Source organism: Plutella xylostella, chromosome 5 (genome assembly GCF_932276165.1).
Source record: "Plutella xylostella chromosome 5, ilPluXylo3.1, whole genome shotgun sequence".
Classification (NCBI taxonomy): domain Eukaryota; kingdom Metazoa; phylum Arthropoda; class Insecta; order Lepidoptera; family Plutellidae; genus Plutella; species Plutella xylostella.
The window spans coordinates 11,221,859-11,241,032 of NC_063985.1; the positions used below are offsets into that span (position 1 = coordinate 11,221,859).

Below are 19,174 nucleotides of genomic sequence, written 5' to 3' on the forward strand. Positions count from 1 at the left end.
TATTGTAATGAAATAAAGGAGGCCAGATTGAAAGTGTCCGATGAAAGGCGACGTCCCGCGCAGCCTGTTTGATGATAATGATTTATGGTAACAGACGGCGAGGCGCGACTTCAGCACGCTAATGGTAAGAAAGATAAATGTGTCGCGATGTTTTTGTCAAGTCCAAAAAATAATAAAGTCTTCATTTTTCATGACACAAGCCAGCAGCTTTAGCTTTAAGGCGTGGCTCAAAAGTAAACACTTGACGGGAAATCAAGTGGTACATTTGCACAAGTTATAATTTGACCACCGCAAGTGTGTCCGCAGCGCGAGACTCCTCGGGCAGATGCTGCCTATATTTAGACTGGGAAGCGGATCAGCAAGGTGTGTCAACCGCCAGGACTCGTTTGCAACACACTGTGTTATCAAGGCATTAAGAAAACGACAGGCAAAAAACTGGCACAGACGCAGATGAGTCAAGCGCAGCGCACGCAATCATAAATGAATGCGCCCGTCAATTGTTTTACGACGCTGGAGCTTGACGCGATGCGATTAAGATCGAGTTGAAACTCAACCTTCTGGTTTTGTGACTACCACCGGTCACACGCCGGCCGCTCGAGTGGCTCTTAGCTCACTCACTTTAGGTCCTAAAGTTGGTCGGCGTCAGCGTTGAGCCTGCTTCGGGACTTCGTTAGCCGCCGCCCCAGTAATGACTCGCTTAATTCGAGATAATTACGTTCAACCAACGCTACGTGGGCCCAAGAAATTTATCGGGACTACTTCCACCGGACCGGAACGTGCGCAATTATATTTTGTTTTATATTAATTTATGCGCCGCGTACGAACGCAGAACGCACGTTCGAAATTACCATCATTTAAAGCTTTATTAAACGATATTTTAATTCGCTTAACTAGTCCTCTAGCAGCCCACTTACTATGCAGCACGGTCCTTCAGCCCTTCCTATCACGAAAACACAATTTCCGTCCATATTAACTAACAATATGAGCCGACGAAATCACGACGCGCCCGCTCTCGCATCGCATCCGTTTGATCGAATCGATTCTTTATAATCGAAAAAAGTTAAGTTAATATTCGCCATCCACCGCGATGGCGGCGGGGTGACATCCCGAGTTTCTTAATAATGGCGTCGCGAAACAAAAGTGAATAAAGACCGTTTTTGTTAATGTCACTGTCGCTTATTGTTTTTTGTGTCATAGAGTTTATAATTCACAGTAAGTAAACCTACCGCGCGCGGCGCCGCCTCCTGCATGCTAAGCCGCACACTCAACTCACTGGAATTGGAAATGAGTACGGGCTGTTTTGTTTTAATAAACTCACATATTTGCCTTCAAAGTAAGAGCTTTTTATTTGATTTGTACCCGCGAGCTAACGAGTTCCTGCTACGACGATTTTAAACTCCGTAACTGGGAAAAGGTTTAAAGTTTGTTTGACAACTGTTTTAGCTTTTTACTTTGTCGCTTTCTGTTAACATGTTTTATGTTCTCCAATGTTCTAGAATAAAATGATTGCGTTTGCATGCGCATTGTCTCCAGCGGACGCGGAGGAATGCGCAATCATCTCGGCAGGGAGCTGCAGGAGGCGATCGCCGGTCATCATAGACAATCACAGTTAATACGAAATTATGCAGCGCGGCCTATTATTGTTACTGTTAGAGATATAACGTCTAGACTCGCAGGAACGTGGCAGGAGCAAAACGAACGACCGTCGGCCGCGCAGGCCTATTGTTAGCGTGATACGCCACGGTTAATTCCGTACCCACCATCGGCGCACGTTTATCTTACTGTAATTACTAGATATAATTATGCCATAAATATCTTCGGCCGGCAACACTCTGGGAAAATGCGCGCAAAAACAAACAGCCGGTCTTATCGGCCGATTTATTCCTCTACCTGCGCGGATTAAATTTATTATTATGTCTGAATTATTTTTATAGTCACGTCCGTGGAATGGCTTTCTGAACGGCACGGCAACCCTTTAGTCACATTTATTTCAACCTCCAGCCCTTTTTCACTCTGTTGGGTTTGCGCTCGTGTATTCAGTAGGCATTCGGCTATTTACTATAAAAATCCATTTCGGTATTGCTATAGCTACAGTCCACTGAGCACGAAACCGTGAGCCTTTGTGTCTGATATCGATTGCCGTCTGAGTCTTTGTATAATTATGTCGTAATGAAGCGCCTAACTGGAGGTATGCAGTTTGATACTTTGATACGATATTATAAATTATAACAGTGAGCGTCTAATTAAGAGGGATTGCTCATAGAACTGCTTTGAATTGTTCCTTATCAGGTCAGATGTCTCATATTGAATTATAATTACTACTTTTAATCAAAAAATTATAATATCTACGTACAAACTTTTGCGTTTGAAATAAGAACCTGAAATAATGAAGAGTAACTAAAATATAAGTGCCCGGTATATTATCCGTAATCCGTCATGGTAATGTATAGGCACACCTACGTTTTGGGCCGAGGTATAATGGGCTACCTACATGTAGGTACGTGATACCCGCAGCAATAAATTCAGCGTTTCATTCTTTGTTCAATATTTCAAATCTGAGAGCGCATGACGTTGGGAAACAGCCCGGAGCAAAATATAGCTGTTTAAATAACTCCGAGATTAAACGAAATTAAAATAGAGCTTTATCATCCAGTCGATTCATTTCCTTTTTCGAGCCGGGTATTTTAGTTGCATGTTGTGATATCGCCATTTGTCTGCCTAATAATTCCGCGCACAATGGGCACAATCAATGCCATGCTTTCATCTCGCACCCGTTATTGTTATTTATAATTGAATTTTTCGATTCCCGCTTCGCAACAACGCGATAAGCCGCAAGAATAACATTCCGATTCATCTTTGATAAGCTCGAATTTCTTAAATCTCATTTCCATTAACAAGTTCGCGGTGGTCGGTGACTCGGCAGAATTTAATCTAAACTCCCGAGCAAACACGGAGACGCACCGCCGGCCCTAGACAGAAGAAAAACAAAACCACGCAACTCGATCAATCCCAGCGACGGCGAAGTAAAATAAAAAATAGAGCTAAAGGATGAGAATATCTACATAAAACACACCTGCCCGTGAAATATAAAGGAGATATTGTTTTAAGTATAAGTCCCGACGTGATTACGGTTCAGTCTGCGAGCGGGCTAAAAATTCCGATAGTTTTTGCTCCTTTAAAAACTTATTCGACCGCTTTCTGTGGCGGTTCGGTATATTGAGTTAATACCGGTGGTGATTGCGACTGCGTCCCTCTCTAGCCGCGTACGTGCGAGCGGGAGGGCATTGTTTCACCGGGAGTGGGTTCGAATCGCATTTTATGGTAAGTTGGAGGCAGGTGCGGTGGATGCACCTGCGGGCCGGTCGGGCGAGATGCGATCCGCCCGGCGCGGCCCGGCGGCCGTCGAACCCGCATGTATCTCCCGCGCGATAACGACGACCGTCCCCATAATTTTGCTGTAAACGCCACATAAATTAACAGGTGATACGTGAAGAAACAAGCCGGATAAACAGTGTTTGTTCGCAAACGCTCCATATTCGAGATCGCTGACTGAGATAATGGAATCGCGCAGGAAACGCAAGACACTGACTTTAATTAATACTCTCTCTAGTTCTTGGCCTGCGCTCGGAATTCAAATTGCAGAGAATAGTTCCTTTAGAAGTTCCATTATCAGTACTATGTAGACCGATGGGTACGTCGAGACTTATATAAATTACCTTCTGGGTAGCAATTGTGACTGGTCACGGGCATTTCTAGGTTAAACTGCTGAATCATCTTTTTGGAATTCTCGATAATTAATTTTTCGCCTTCCTCAAGGCGTTAAGGTTGATGATAATGATGTAGTATCCGCGATCCCATTCTAATTAATGGCAACACATAAAGTGAGAGGGCAGTTTATCTAAAGGGCCTGGTAAGTGCAGCGCGCTAAGCGGCTCACTCGAGTAACGATAGATCGTAACATTTTATGGAAAACTCTCTTGAGGCTGGCAACATTCTCTTGTTTTTCAGAAAACAATAAAAGTGAACGTATAAACTGCAAGCCATTACTATTAGCTAGAAATCTAATCTACTTCAAAGGCATTCTGATTTGAATTGAGTGCCTATTTAAAAAACAAAGCTAAGGTATGTAGGTAAGTACTAAATCTTGTTATATCCATTAGCAAGCTTAAAAATACCAACATCCATCATTTCTAAACATTTAACGACGCGACGCTGGTTCGTATTGTGTAATAATACAATAACAGACGACATTTTTACGCGGCAAAATCAATATTTACCGGCACCATAACCTTTCCAAGTTCATGAATTTTTCCACGTGTTAATTACTCGTTAAGGCTCAAAACTTCAATACCAATTAAAATAGCTAATTTCGACGTTGTATTCCAATAAACATTCGTTACCATTAGCAATGTTTTAAAGTCACTAAAGTACGAGAAACGGGTTAAAATACCCACATTTAATAGTGTCTGCGAAGTTAGACAATCTTGAAATAATCAGATGTAGCCTTAGATATAGAGTTACATTTTACTGGTCGGAATTTATTGTATGAACTTCAGGTCTAAGGCTTAGAATTTAGAGATCTCGGTCTCGAGATTGTGTCGTAACTGTTACCGGGGGTTACTCTATACTGACGGAAAACTAACAAACGAGAGCGGTCGTGCAATCGGCAAGTTACAACGAGATAGAGTCGCTCCCTCAGAAGCTCTCTGAAACTTATATTTTTGTTATATAGAGTGACCCGCTGCAGCCGGCTGCAACCGACGACAGACCGACATGCGATTGGTAGAGAAAACTAAACTAGGTAGCTTTTATTAGTTCTCTTACAATGTACGTTTTATTTTAGCTAATTAGTTTTCATTCGGTAAAACTGTAAATGTTATTTAATATCGCAAATGCTATGTAATAAATAATCTGATTTTGTAATATAAAGGCACAACTCAAAAATTCTCATGTTTTTGTGATAATTGGACACCAAATCAACAATTTTATCCTAGAATTTGTATCACAAAAACGGGAGCGATGTAGTTATTATATATACAAATTAATACATTGAGATACTAGCTTTAGAGATTTATAATGTTACCCAATGATGTTATTGCGATTCAGATTGTCATCTATTTCATCGAAAATTCGTAATATTACCTGAAATAAAAGAAAACATAATATTGATTAGTTATGTCTTTGAATAAAATAATTCATCTAGTTAGTTATTAAAAACAACAACAATACACTAGTTAATAGTAAACTAGAAGACAAACAAAATAAATAAATGTACAGAAATTGAACCATTTACCCACTCAAATTCGTAAGCAAATTAAATGTATGTGTGCCAGTAGGCTACCACTACACTAACTGGGTATCGGTGGTCGGTGATAGCCGAATATCCGGTGATCGGAAGAACCGAATTCTATTCCGGATATTGAATATCGATCTCGTGGACCCGCCACTTGATAAAACGCAGGAGGATTGGACCGGTCGGCCCTCGAGAGTGCAAACAAATACATACAGCCAATACTTATTTCCCTTGAGCAGAGACACTTTACAATATTGTAAAATATAACATATAAGAACATCTGTGAACATATATGTATAAGTAAAAACGTATAGTTTTGAGTTGTGTCTAACTTTTCTTAAAACATAGCTAAGGGTTGTAAGTTGCAACTAACTCGTCAGTGTCAGTGTATATTTGCAATATTAATTTTGATAACCTGTTTTTTATTCCAAAATAGACACAGGCTTAATGCTTATACCTAATTTTATACATACAGGATAATTCATATAAGAACATCTGTGAGTGCCAATTCATACCATGATACTTTTTTATACCATATGACTGTTTACCCCTATCCTAACTTAAAGGTCTACACCTGGCCTGCCGACCGGGAACGTCCCCGGGTCCGCTAAATCACCGCTGCTCGTTACATGCTCTCGACCACTGATAAAAGGATATTCAGTCATTACTCAATTGCTTTAGAAAAAACAATGTGCTTTCGACTCAGTCACTCAGTTACGATAATTTTAATGTATACTTTGTAAGATATAGTGTGAGTCTTATGACATCCGATGGACATATGCTTGGCTAGTAAACAAAGTTCGTTTTCCTTTGAAAACTAACAAATCACCAAATAAAATGTATGGATTTGACAGCTGATGTATTTGAAATTTTATCTGCATTGTGTAATCAACCTAGAGTTATGACAGATCCAACATTAACAGATACAACTTTAGCGAAAAAATAAAATAAATGTTAATAGACCGTACTTGTTTATTTTGTAAAAAAAAATAGATTTGGATGGTCATATTATATTTGCATGTGAAAAAGTTTCGTAACTCGTTCAATTCAAACGGGATGTCACATTTATTACATTTACATAGTAATGTTGCTAATAATTTCCGGAGAGACGGACTAACTAGTTTTAATTTAGATAATCCCTAATGAGTTCTTCTATAATTTTACGCCTTAATTTAAAATATTTTATCCTTAAAGGAAATAAATGAAGATTACATGGAAAACAATAGAGAGTTTCGTCTGAAAGTATATTTAGGCACAATAATTGATAGCCTTGTAGGTCACGAAGACAAAACATTGAAAGACTATTTAAAATTGTAACTAACGGCTGTAATTAAAACTGTAAAAGCAAAAAACAATACCGTGAACGTGTTCTTAGTAAATAGTAGTTAAATATAATAAAGTGTAGGTATATAGTAGAGCTAAAGGTATATTGTAACCTGTAAGTATCTGAAAAAAAAAGGTCCTCCAATAAATAAAGATTAAAAAAAAAAGTATCTGAAAATAAATTAACATATCTGATCTGATAGGTAGTAAGCATATTTCTAATTCTTTACTTTTATGTTTCTAAATAAAATTACAAGCAACAGTAGTAGCTAGACTGATTAAAAAATCTAGGTCACCTTTGGTAAACAGTAACGCTGTGCCCTTCGTACAACTGTCCCCGGTTGGAGGATCAAATATTAATGCACACTGGTTCTAACTTCTGTCCCCTGCTGTGGAACCGAAAAATGTCAGACCATCGATAAAGTACAGAATTTAAGGAACTTCGGTTTTTTTATGTAAATATTCAGTTATTTTTAGTTATTTCATGGTACGAAAATAGTAGCAATTCTGAAAGCACCCATTTTAAATTTAACTCTGTTAAAGCTTAATAACAGAAATAGGCTGTTATAAATGAATTCTTTCCTATAACCTCCTGACCCCGAGAGGTATAAATGTATACACGGTTAAGGCCTCTACACACCAAAGCCGCTGACCCGGCGGCTCAGGCCGCCGGCTCAACCCGCCGGCCTCATTTTGTACAATCATGCCTCATTTTGCACTATGTTAACCCGCCAGCACTAGGCCGCCGGGCTATGCCGCCGGGTCAGCGGCTTTGGTGTGTAGAGGCCCTTACTAAATTTAAAAAAAAATCAAATTTTAACTACTGAACTGTTTTGTCACATTGTAAAAGAACAAATTGTTTAAGGGATAGGTACTTTATAAAACTTTAAAGGAATAACAGGGATACTCCATAAAACTTTTAATATAGGTATTTTTAAACTATATTACTATTGGTTTTTGCACCAGAACTTGCACTAAAAAAAGACCGAAAATAAGACAAGTACCTACCACTAAAATTCACGTTTCTTTTCGACAAACATCATGTCGTACCCATCTATTTAGTATTTCTCGTCGCGTTGTCCGTATTTGTTCCTCCGTGCGGGTATGATGTTAGGTAAATAAATATTTTATTACTATTACATATTCTGCGCATATACCCCTAGGTATTTGTTCTGCTATGTCAGAGGGAGCCGTCAGAGGAACACTGACTGGAAACGTTTTAACAATTCATGTAAATCAAACTATGTACATAATAAATATGTGTGTTGTGTACACAGCATCCGCTAGGCTATACAGAAGATACGTGATAGCGCTGTGTCTGCAGTAGTCTGCACGGACTAAATAATAAATATAGAAAGGTATATATATTATGTCATATGTATATTTTTTTAACATATTTTTATCTAGTGCCAAACCGGCAAATAAAGAAATAAGCACAGGACATAGGCCCTCCCGAGGATTCGGCGACCACTGAAACTATATAATAATATTTAAATGGCGTCATAATTATTTGAAAAAGTAAATTTGTTCCAAGGTTTTCAGTTTTGAAGTAAGTAAGGAAAACAAACCGGTGGGTTCTGAAGTAAAATATTAATGAAGTGAAAACTTTTTCCAGGGACCGAGCTGGTCACACTAAACGTACACATTGAACCCAAATTATAAACAAATGACACACTTATAAAAAACACATAAAGCACAGTAATATCTTAATGCTGATTCTAAAGCCTGTTTTTTATGCCAGATACTAAATTGACAGATTCTGAACGTTTCAATAACAGACAATTGTCCCGTGTTTAAATGACATATCGTTCTATTGGCGGGACAATCAATGAACCGTTCAGAATTTTTCAAAAGACTTTAGGTACCTAGTTACAACTGCCAAAAATACAGATAAGGCCAAAACAATATGTCAAACCAGCTCGAGCCAAGTTCCCGAGTGTTTTCTAAAGAGCGGGATTACAGGAGAATCGCGTTAGGTCAATCGCCAACTTGCCCGGATAATGGAAACCAAACTTTTTACATTTAAGCCTTTTTAATTAAAAGCCTGATCGAGTTCTCAGTCTTAGCCCCGCGGGGTTCAATAATCAGATCATCCTAAATTATTCCAGCAATTTTTTAATCAAACTAGTTTTCTTTATATTCTAAACGTGTTCATTTCTGGACTGAATTCTCGATTTAAATTTATTCAAACGGCCGGTCGTCATTCGGTATTACAAAAAGAATACGGCATGTAATTAAAAGTGTAATAACGTTACGCGTAGTGTTATAAATCATGGGATATTACGCTATTTATTTTAACCACACCCTGTACATGATAAGGTTAAACAGCTCTTATTGTTGTCAGCATACGATTCACATTCATAAAGCTTGGCAGTTAGCTGAAATGCCCGAGGATGTATTTTGGCGAATTGGATCATCCGTCGAAAACATTCGACTTATTTTTCGAAGCAATTAAATATTCAAAATGTAGTCCAGTCGAAATTATCAATTCGTAACAGAGCGATAATTATTTGTCTGTACTAATTTTGTTGTTTTTAATAGACATGTTTTGAGCGTCGACATGCATTTTTTATCGACGTTGCTAACGGATAAATTTACGTATTTCTGGTTCTTTATTGTTCGGGTAAAATTTGTTGCTTTACATGTTTCGGCTGTTAACAGTATCTGTTACAATATTTTTTCAACTGGAAAATTTATTGATAAGCTCGAATATCAAAAGAATATTGTATTCGGAATGGTATCCACACGTCTCTTCTCTTCACGGTCATTAATTACTGTCATCATTGCTTTATCATATTTTTATTTCGTATGCCTTCGCGTCCGATTACGTTCCATTTTTAAACTCTTCTCTTTCTCACTGACCATTATCTGTTTTTGTTCATAAATGTATACCTATAGCAGCTATAGTTTCTTCTTAGTTTGTTGCAACTCACAACCTTTTAAATGAGAAGAAGCTAATGCGTTACACCTTTACGCCACCACGTCTTTTCATAATCAAATTGTCACGTCAAGTCAAATGGGTTGGAATTAAAAAACCTCCTCATCAATAATGAGAAATAAAAATATGATCGCTGCAGCCAGTGTGGTCCCGCGCGTCAAGTCAATTTGTTTGCGGCCAGTGATTTATAATTACAAAAGAGGCCGCATCTCTCTAATTGCTGGTAAAAGTATATCAGTCAGAGCAACTCTACAATTTGGCTCTTAAAATGCCAGAAAACTGCTTTAACTACAGTTATAAATCAATAATTAATGGTTGTATGTTAGACGGTATTTTGCAGTTCGTTCCTATTTTAGAGTTCAACGCCTAAAAATATTTTTGAAAGTTCTCGAAACCGTTTGTTGCATTTTGTTTGAATTTTTCTTTTATGTGGTATTTTAATTTGTGTTGTAGTGATTTAATCAAAATTTACAGATATATGTATAATGCTGGTCAAAGGCCCTCCCTCCTCCTTTTCCTTGCATACACCCTTCGATCTTATGCGACTTCAGCCCAAGGTATAAATCTATGGCAAGGTTAACAATAAAATCATTGTCATTAGCAAAAGCATACAGAGCATATTACAAAATAGGTCAAAGACCACAATTTTTTATGTTATACCAATATACATTGTTCGCCCGGGTTCGCCCGGCAGCAACCGTGGGTTTGAATACAAATATATTATACGCCACACGATAGCCTCGCCCTTTGACGAACAAACCAACTCATGCATATTTTTCTCATCATGCATAATAAATAATAATAGACGAGTTTTCACGTATCATGTGTCCAGGTTATATGTGATACGCGTGTATATGAAAACTGATTCTGAATTCCTGCATAGGTTAACCTAATTTTTTACATTATGTGAGTTTATTTTTTATTTCTTTTAAGCTGCATTGTGAGCTTGTGACATTTTAGACAATCGCTTGAGTTTATTCTCAAAAAAAAAGATCCCGTCGAATTGAGAACCTCCTCCTTTTTTTGGAGTCGGTTAACAAAGAAACTGAGCATAAGTCAAATTCTGAACTTATTAAACCTTGACTTAAACTTTACAGAGGTAATATGCAGTTTACTAAAAGTATCTCTTTCTCCACGAGTAGATATTAATATTGAATTTTCCATTTTAATAGAGAGCAGTCTGTTTATTTAATGGCGTTGAAAACTGTCCACGTCTATAAAATATTTTCAAGTCATAAGTACAATATCAAAAGCTTAGCCATAAAATTGTACGAGTATTCACTAAGGTAAAAGGCTGTTTAGCTCAGTTTTATTATGGAGAATATTAAATTACTAAAATCTTTAGTCTATAAAATTATTTTTTATGTTAGTTAAGTAAAGATCAGCATAAACTTAAGCTTGCATTAAATATCTAATAGATGGTGAGGTCCAAAGCAGTGATTTTTTATTTTCTTATGAGTACTTAAATACAGTAGGTAGAATAATAACCTATTGGTCTGTCATAGTTTTTCACGAATACCTAGTCAAAAAGTCATAATGTTACTTAAGTAGGTATAATCAATTTGTTTATTGGAAAACTTTTCCTGAGTACTAGAAGCAAAGCTTCAGGTAATATTATTTTACTGCGGCATAGTTATTTCTTTCTAATAATATTAAAGTCATTTATTTATAGGCTGATCCAACCTATTTAACTTCTTGATAAGGAAATGAACGAAGTGTGTCTTATCAAAAACCAGACAGAAATTTATGTGTTGTTTTAACTATATTTATTACATCATTTACTGTCAAAATAATGCTTCTCCGTGGATATTATTATCTTAAGCACGTATTGTTTTTAATAATTAAATTATTTACTTTTTAATTAGTTCTAACATTAGCTTCATGGTTGCTGGTTTTCATTTGATTTGTGTACCCATTTAATTTACAATTACATATTGCTGAAACTGTTTGTTTTAAAGGTCGTTGAACTTTAATTTAGTGCGTGACTACCAGCCCATTTTCGTTATAAATTTGATTTATAATGGAACTACATTGCGGACAGTAATAGTAATTACATTCAATGCAAAAATATTGTTTATTGTTATTTTATAACAGTTATAAAATTATATACCCTAGTCCGCGTTGTTGTATATAAAATAACAAAGAATTTAATTTGGCTATGGACTGGGACATTACTATTGGTTGTAGTCAGTTTTACTTAGCTATGGCTATAAGTACCTACACTTTTTGACCACACTAACAAACCATTTGTCAAAAAGTTTGAATGAATTTGATAAGGTGTTAAAGTGTACAGCTAAGTAAGTGTACTTACTAGTTGGATTCGGGGTGGTCGGGGTTGCATGTTCTATTGCAAATCATAATTATTTGTAGACAAGTAAACCTTTTTATATAGATGTTTCTAAGCTACTCATATTAACGTGGATTACCTACATAATTCTGTGGGGCATCTAACAACTTATTTCTAAATTGAAGTTATGAAGTGATTACAACCAGGTATATTGATGATGAAATCATAAAGCTAGAGTCCTAACCTCTTCCAATACAGGTTTTTTGAAAGTTTTATAATAATTATACGAGTAAGGTACTAGGTAGGTACTATTCAAAATGAAGCTATGGCTTTAGTGATAGTGTGATGATGGCATAGAAAAACGCGTATTTCGGTGTCTCCTGAAAGATATTTTTTCTACGAGTAAAATATCCACACTGAACTTGTAGAAACCATGGACTAAACAAAAAATTACATATTCATTATAGGTACTGTAGCTAAAGTGAAGCTGAATTTTATAAACGTTGGCATTGATTCTCTTTAAGCTTTTGAGCTTTTTAAATATTAGATTAACCATAAAAGAGCTTTTTATAAAGCTTTTGCTACTATTAATTGACGTGTTATATGTACTGCCTCCAATGAATTACTCAACAGAAATTGTGTTTATAATAAAATAGTTTTAAGCTGTACTTTGTTACATGTCGAGCTTTTTGAAATGGAAAGAGCTTTTAGCGCTGAGGCTGATTAATCGAATGTAAACAAAACAATAACATTTCCTATTCGAGCTTTTAAACAATTTTACCTTAATCTGCAAGCTTTACAGTAAATACGGTAAATTAGCACGTGAAAACTGAAACACACCCACCTTATAACTGCATACAAATCACTGCAACATCCAGTCAGTCCAAGAAACGCCGGCAAAAAACGAAAAGTCCAGAGAAAACAAAAAAACGCCACTCAAAGAAGTTCACACTGAAACAGTATCCGTTCCACGACACAACAACACGAAAATGATGTTCGCTTAATTAATTTTCATTTATGTTAATTACGAGCGCGTCGGCTGCGTCCCAGCGGAGTGTGACACGTGTGTCTCGCACCACGGTCTGTGAGCTACTGGCGAGCGCGGCGCGAAGCTCCGCTAAATATACCCCTACTTTTCCCGCGCACCCCTGTACACTCGCGTCAAAGTGTGTTTAAACGGCATTAGGGAGGTTGAAAAGCTGAAATTGCATTCTTTATTTTCGTATGACTTATACCTTTGTCGTCTGACTTTTTCCGAGAACCCGAAGTCCGAGTTTTAAGGTGTAAGGTGCGGTTTGGACTGCTGAAACTTGGGTGTTGTTTTTGGCAGAAAGTTTTGAGCCGTCTGCATTTTGGATTGATGTTCGGGAAACAAAAATAGTGCATTTGGATCAAATGATGTATTTTTTATGTTGTTGTCATACTCAAAAGCTCATCTTGAAAGCTTTCTTTGATTGAGCTTCAGAAAATGTATATCAACTGTTATGAAGGATTGTAGGGCAGTGTACACGCATCTTAAATGCAATTTTCCATAAATTTTGAGTCACTCTAAAGCGCCACGACTGCACTCTGTCGTAAGCTGTTTTCATAAGGTTGGCTTATTCAATATGGCCGTGTGTATTTTTCAGTAATTAATTACATTTTCCCGTACGACACCATGTGGAAGCCAACTGCGAGTGTGGACGAGCTAAATTGTGATAACTTTTTGAGAATTACGAATTACTACTCGCTCTTACATCGCAGATCTAAGCGCGCATGGGTTGATTCACGTCTCTTTCGCACTAAGAAATAATTCTACTACCTGCTTATTAATGTCAACTTCCAGACCGACACAATTAAACCTTCTTCGGTTTCTTCTAAGGTTTCGTGTCAATTGATGTAAATTATAATTTAAGATTTTATACATAATAATAAACAATAACGAGTGTAAATTCGGTGACATGTTTTCAAAAACTAAATAGGTGGGTATGTACTAAATTTTATATGTACCTCTAATGTGTACATTCGTAACTACATTCGGGCCAAATGACCCCAATTTATTTAATTTAACGTTAGAATACATAAATGAATGGCTGTTGAATGGGAATTCCGGGATAACCTACGTTGTTCAAAATAACCCCCAGACTCATCCCCTTTTTTAAACACTCTGTATAACTTGGTACAAGTTAAATAAATATAGTATGCTTATTCGCAATTTGTTAGCTTGTATCAACAAAAACAAGTACAAATAACTTAGTTATTTCTTAACAAAAGTTTCGGCTCTGTAATATGCCGTGACTTTATTATGAAGAAAGCAAAACGAGACCAGGCAAGCATGTTCATTAAGAATTTGCTGAGGTTCTTATCACTTGGAATTTATTTAATTAATTGATAAGCGTATGTAAGTAGTAGGTACTACGAACCTCTTTTTTTCAAGTACTTTAATTATTAATTTTGAACTAAATCACAGCGTCTTTGCTGTCTGGAATATAATTGTGTTGTTATAGTGAATAGGGGACATATTAATATAGTTAACTATAACAACACAATAATATTTACTTGCACTTTAATTCACACTATACCTACAATTATACTTACATAATAACCTTATAATAATAGGTTTTACTATGTTTTTAAAGATCAATAAAATAAGTCTACGAATGTAAGAAAGCTTAATTCCTAAAGCTTACGGAGAAAAGATAATACCTAGGTATATGGTTTTACATGAACTTAGTATATCCATAGCAGGATCCTAAAAAATCGAATTCGAACGCGACGTAACTGTTGCAAAGTTAAATTGAACTAAAATTATGCTGAGTGTTTGCAGCGAAAAAGTTGTCGTTCGGGAAACAAAATGACTGCTACATTCATTAAATTACTTTGCTAGGGTTCCATGGACGGCTTTTGATTATTTCGTCTTCTGTAATATTATAATTACTTTTCTTTGGAAGTTAAACATCAAAATTTCGAGCAATATTAATGTTTAGATAATAGAAAGGCACCTTGTTATTATATCTTTTCAAAAATCTTATTGGATTTTAATTTGACGACTATGGAGTCCCAATTATTTATCACAAACAACTACTTGCCTCTACTACAAAACTACTATCTTGCCGCAAAAATATTAATTTATTATGATCAGATCTATGAAATACTCTGAGTTTAACACGAGCAAAGCCAGCTTGTAGCTATTCTGTGGTACTAAATTTAAACTTGAATGTAAAAATTAAATACCTAATAATATTATTAGGCCTGGTTTATGTCGGTTAAGTTCGTTTCGTTCGCTTGTAGGTACAGTAAAGGGCAGAAAGACCTGACCAGCTAGTACCCTATATACCTTGTTTCAGCTAAGATGACTCCTGTGTAGTGTTGCCCAAATGCAAGAACAAGACGAGACTTAGCCAGTCTTGGTCTTGGTCTTGCGCCAATACACCTGGTGTTGGTCTTGGTCTTGGTCTTGCGCCAATACACCTGGTCTTGGTCTTGGTCTTGGTCTTGCGCTCCCAGTCTTGGTCTTGGTCTTGGTCTTGCAGCAAGAGTCTTGCAAGTCTTGCAATTACCTATTAGTCTATTACTATTTATTAAAGTTTACTTTTTGATTTTAATAGATATTTTTTTATTCGCTATGTTTATGGTATTAGTCGTAATGCGCATAGGTCCAGTTTTTCATTTTCTTTGATACAGTTTTTTGCATCTCATAGAATTCCTAAGCGTACTTACCTATACACCGAACTGTTACACCTAACTACTCAGTGAAATAGCGCTCTGCAAGACGCAAGAGTCTTGCAGGCTATCCCCCTTATTCATAGAGAAATTACAAAACGTTTTAACTAATAAACTGTTTTGTCCCTCTCCGACAAAGAACAATTTGTTCTTTGACAGAGAGGGACAAAACAGTTTATTAGTTAAAAAGTATTGTAACTTTTCTATGAATAAGGGGGTATGTCTTGTTCTTGCTCAAGTCTTGCACGGTCAGTCTTGGTCTTGGTCTTGCTAAAAATACGCGGTCTTGTTCTTGGTCTTGGTCTTGCAAAAACGCAAGAACAAGACCAAGACTGCAAGACCAAGACTGAATTTGGGCAACACTACTCCTGTGACAGTTCACAAATTTTCGAATTACGCATAAATACTATTGCGAAATCTGTGTCATTTAAGGGCCCGTACAGGGTGACGTGCCGCGCCAATTTTGGGTTTTCAATGCTCTTCACACAGCACAGGCAGTGACACGCACACATGTAAGTTTGCACAGTGGGTCGATAAACTTTTACTCGCCAACTTTATTGACAATTATGTTCAAGTACATTTTGGGTGATTTTAGGGTAAGTAAGTATAATTCTTACTTACACTGGTAGGCACCAGGAAAGAGTAGAAATTAATAGGGGTGCCACTTTACTCTATACTCGGAACCCGATTAGCTTTCTCAAACAAATGTGGTATTTACTTGTAGAAAGGTAACTAAAAGTATTAAAGTGTAGATAAAAAGTTTCGGGCATCCTCCAGCCAACTGAACCCCGACGACAAAGCAAAGTAAATACATAGTGTCGCAAAAGGGCTATACTAAGCCAAAAGGGGATGACTCAAGGGGTCATTCTGAACAACTTTTGTTCTACGAGATTTGCAAATTCGCGAAAAAAAATATTCGTTTTCCATGGTAAAAAGTCACATGTCCAACAAAGTTTCTATGAAAAAGGTTTTTTTTTTGTTAATTTCCAAAACTCGTAGAGCAAAAGTTCAGAATGACCCCCTGTCTTACTCCTTTTTACCCGACTGCCGAAGGAGGAGGGTAATGTTTTTTGATTGTATGTATGTATATATGTATGTTTGTCTGTTTCTTTGTTCCCTCCTGTAGCCTAAACGGCTTGATAGATTTTGATGTATGAGGTATTGTTAGAAGCGTATTGATGGCGCGATGGCTATAGGCTATGTGACGTTCCATTAAAATGTACATAGCGCCCTCTTGAGGAAATAACGTGATGATCGAAAAAATAATAATTCAACTTTGCCGTGTAAGGTATCAAATGAAAGGACTTGATTTTCACATTACAAAAATATGCATATTGAAGGTATTTAAATAACAACACCAAAATTATTGAAAAAAAAAATGATCATGAACTACATACCGACGTAAAATTTCATAAAATAAAAACAACTAAAAAGTTACAAATAAAAAAATACAATTATAAAAACTAAAAACCTGACTGTACGCTAAAAACATGAAAACGAGTCCCAATGTTAATGGAAAGTATCGCAGGTGGGGACCAACTTGACCGCCACTCAAGGCCGTTTTCTAAGTAACATTCAGCTAAATGGTGAACCCTCTGCTGGTATAATTTGTTTATATACCGCTTTTTCAATACCTGTAAGTACATTTTTTGGCAGCATAATATTTTTACTTAATTTTAGGGTTTCGAACGTCAAAAGAAAAAAAGCAACCGTTATAGGATCTCTTTGTTGTCCGTCTGTCTGACTGACTGTCTGTCACCGCCCTTTTTCTCAGAAACGGGTAAAGATATCAAGCTGATATTTCGCATAGATGGGGAGTACCCCAAAAAAAATATTATGGTACTCCCTGTCCCACACAAGTAAATTGGGGCTTATATTTTTTCCAGTTATTTTGATGTGTATCCTTTTTTTTTCTTTGTTGTTTTGTATGTAAGTATGTGTTTCTTTTCTTTAAATCTGTATTTTTTTGTTGTTGCTGTCTATGTGTCAAAAAAATGTATCTTTATATTCAAATCACGCCATCTATCGTTTGTTTTTTTTGTGGCTACTGTCTATAGAAGAAATTCCGTCATTGACAATTTTACGTTACGAATTTATTTTTATTTATTTTATTTTTATTTTTACATTTTCGTGGAGAATCAACAGCATTTTGTTAATAAATAATTATTACTTATGAACACATAACAACTTGATGCCATTAACAGAATGAACTTAGTAAACCCAGTAAACCTAACACATCCAGAGGAAAAACAAAATCTCTTTCTCTCTCTCTGAAAAACATACTTAATAGCCCAAACTCGATGCTTTTAGCTATTAACATCTTTGAAATAAAATTGAGCCACCACCGTGTTACTGCCCTCATCAGATCCTCACGAGACCATACCTCAACCAGCACCAAGAGACTGTATTTTTGATCCCTAACCTAATGTTCGTGCGTATTGTCATCACTTAGATCCATTCGCTATATTCCTGCTCCTCATCAGACCTTTACGAGACTGTAATATCACGAGAATATTGCACACTATCTAATTTAATTTAATGTATTGAATATACTGGAAGAATTATGCTTTCTCAATTTCAAATCAAATTATGTTGGTGTCATAAAAGTTGAAAAAGTGCAATGACAACCAATGTGCAGTGATTTTGTATCTGTACACGATAAGATCGCGAGCTGTCAGTGCTGCCTAAACCGACGTGACCCTTCTTTGGAGGCCAGCGGCCAACTGAGTCAAACGTCACTTGTGTTTATGATTTTATAACACAGAAAGCCGCCATAGATATTTGTATGAAGATTTGAGGGAAAAAAATTGCTCAAGTTTGGGATTAATTTACACAAAATAAGTGTGTGTTTATTAAAAAACAAGGTATTTAGCGCCTAGTCCAAGCCTTTAACTTTATAATATGATAAAATCATATGAAAATTCTTAATAATTACGACACAGTTGTTACAATACGGAAGTGTGATTGACTGGTTTTTCTTGATATTCTGAAATTAATTTACAGTTATCCATAATCATTTACTTAAATTCGAATGATTCAGCACCTAGCTAGACTCTTCAACTACCTGTGTGATTTTTTTCAAGGCTGTAGAGCATCATTTACTACATAATTCTATGACAATGCCAACCCTCGATTCCCTATTGCAGACCCTTAATTACATTTTACTGGATACGACTCTTACAATAAGTTAAGACATAAAATATAAAATTTCACTATGATGGGATATCTCTAAAACCGCAAAACTCAAAACGTCTGCATAACGTCACAGGAACCATGTTAGCTGAAACGAGGTATAGTTACCTAACATCTGCCGAAGGTGAAGGAACACTGGTTGTTAGTGGCACTCTACTAATGCTATTAGCATACACGACTCTTACACTTGTGCCTTTATTGCCTTCATTCCCACTGGCCTACATTTATCTATTTGAAACATAGAGGAAGGTTAGGACCCACATTTTGCATCTTCCAAAAAAATCATCATCTAGCCCAAAGTCAAATTTTCTATCTTTACATAATTCTACCATGTAGGCACCTACTTATACACTCACGGACTCACTGAAAAAGTTCCACTCACAAAATCCCGCCACCAAACGATCCCATTTATTTTAAACATTTAATTTAAATCTTAAAC

At 36.4% G+C, this 19,174-nt stretch overlaps 1 protein-coding gene across 1 annotated transcript in view; it reads right to left on the reverse strand.

Moving 5' to 3' along the window:
- LOC105386340 (protein artichoke-like) overlaps nucleotides 1-12,945 on the reverse strand; it is a 55,095-nt gene extending 42,150 nt beyond the window's left edge. The window contains exon 1 of the mRNA XM_038112753.2: nucleotides 12,686-12,945. The gene's annotated coding sequence lies outside the window, so the exon portion shown is untranslated. The remainder of the gene's footprint in view (nucleotides 1-12,685) is intronic.
- Between the last annotated feature and the right edge of the window lie 6,229 nt (nucleotides 12,946-19,174).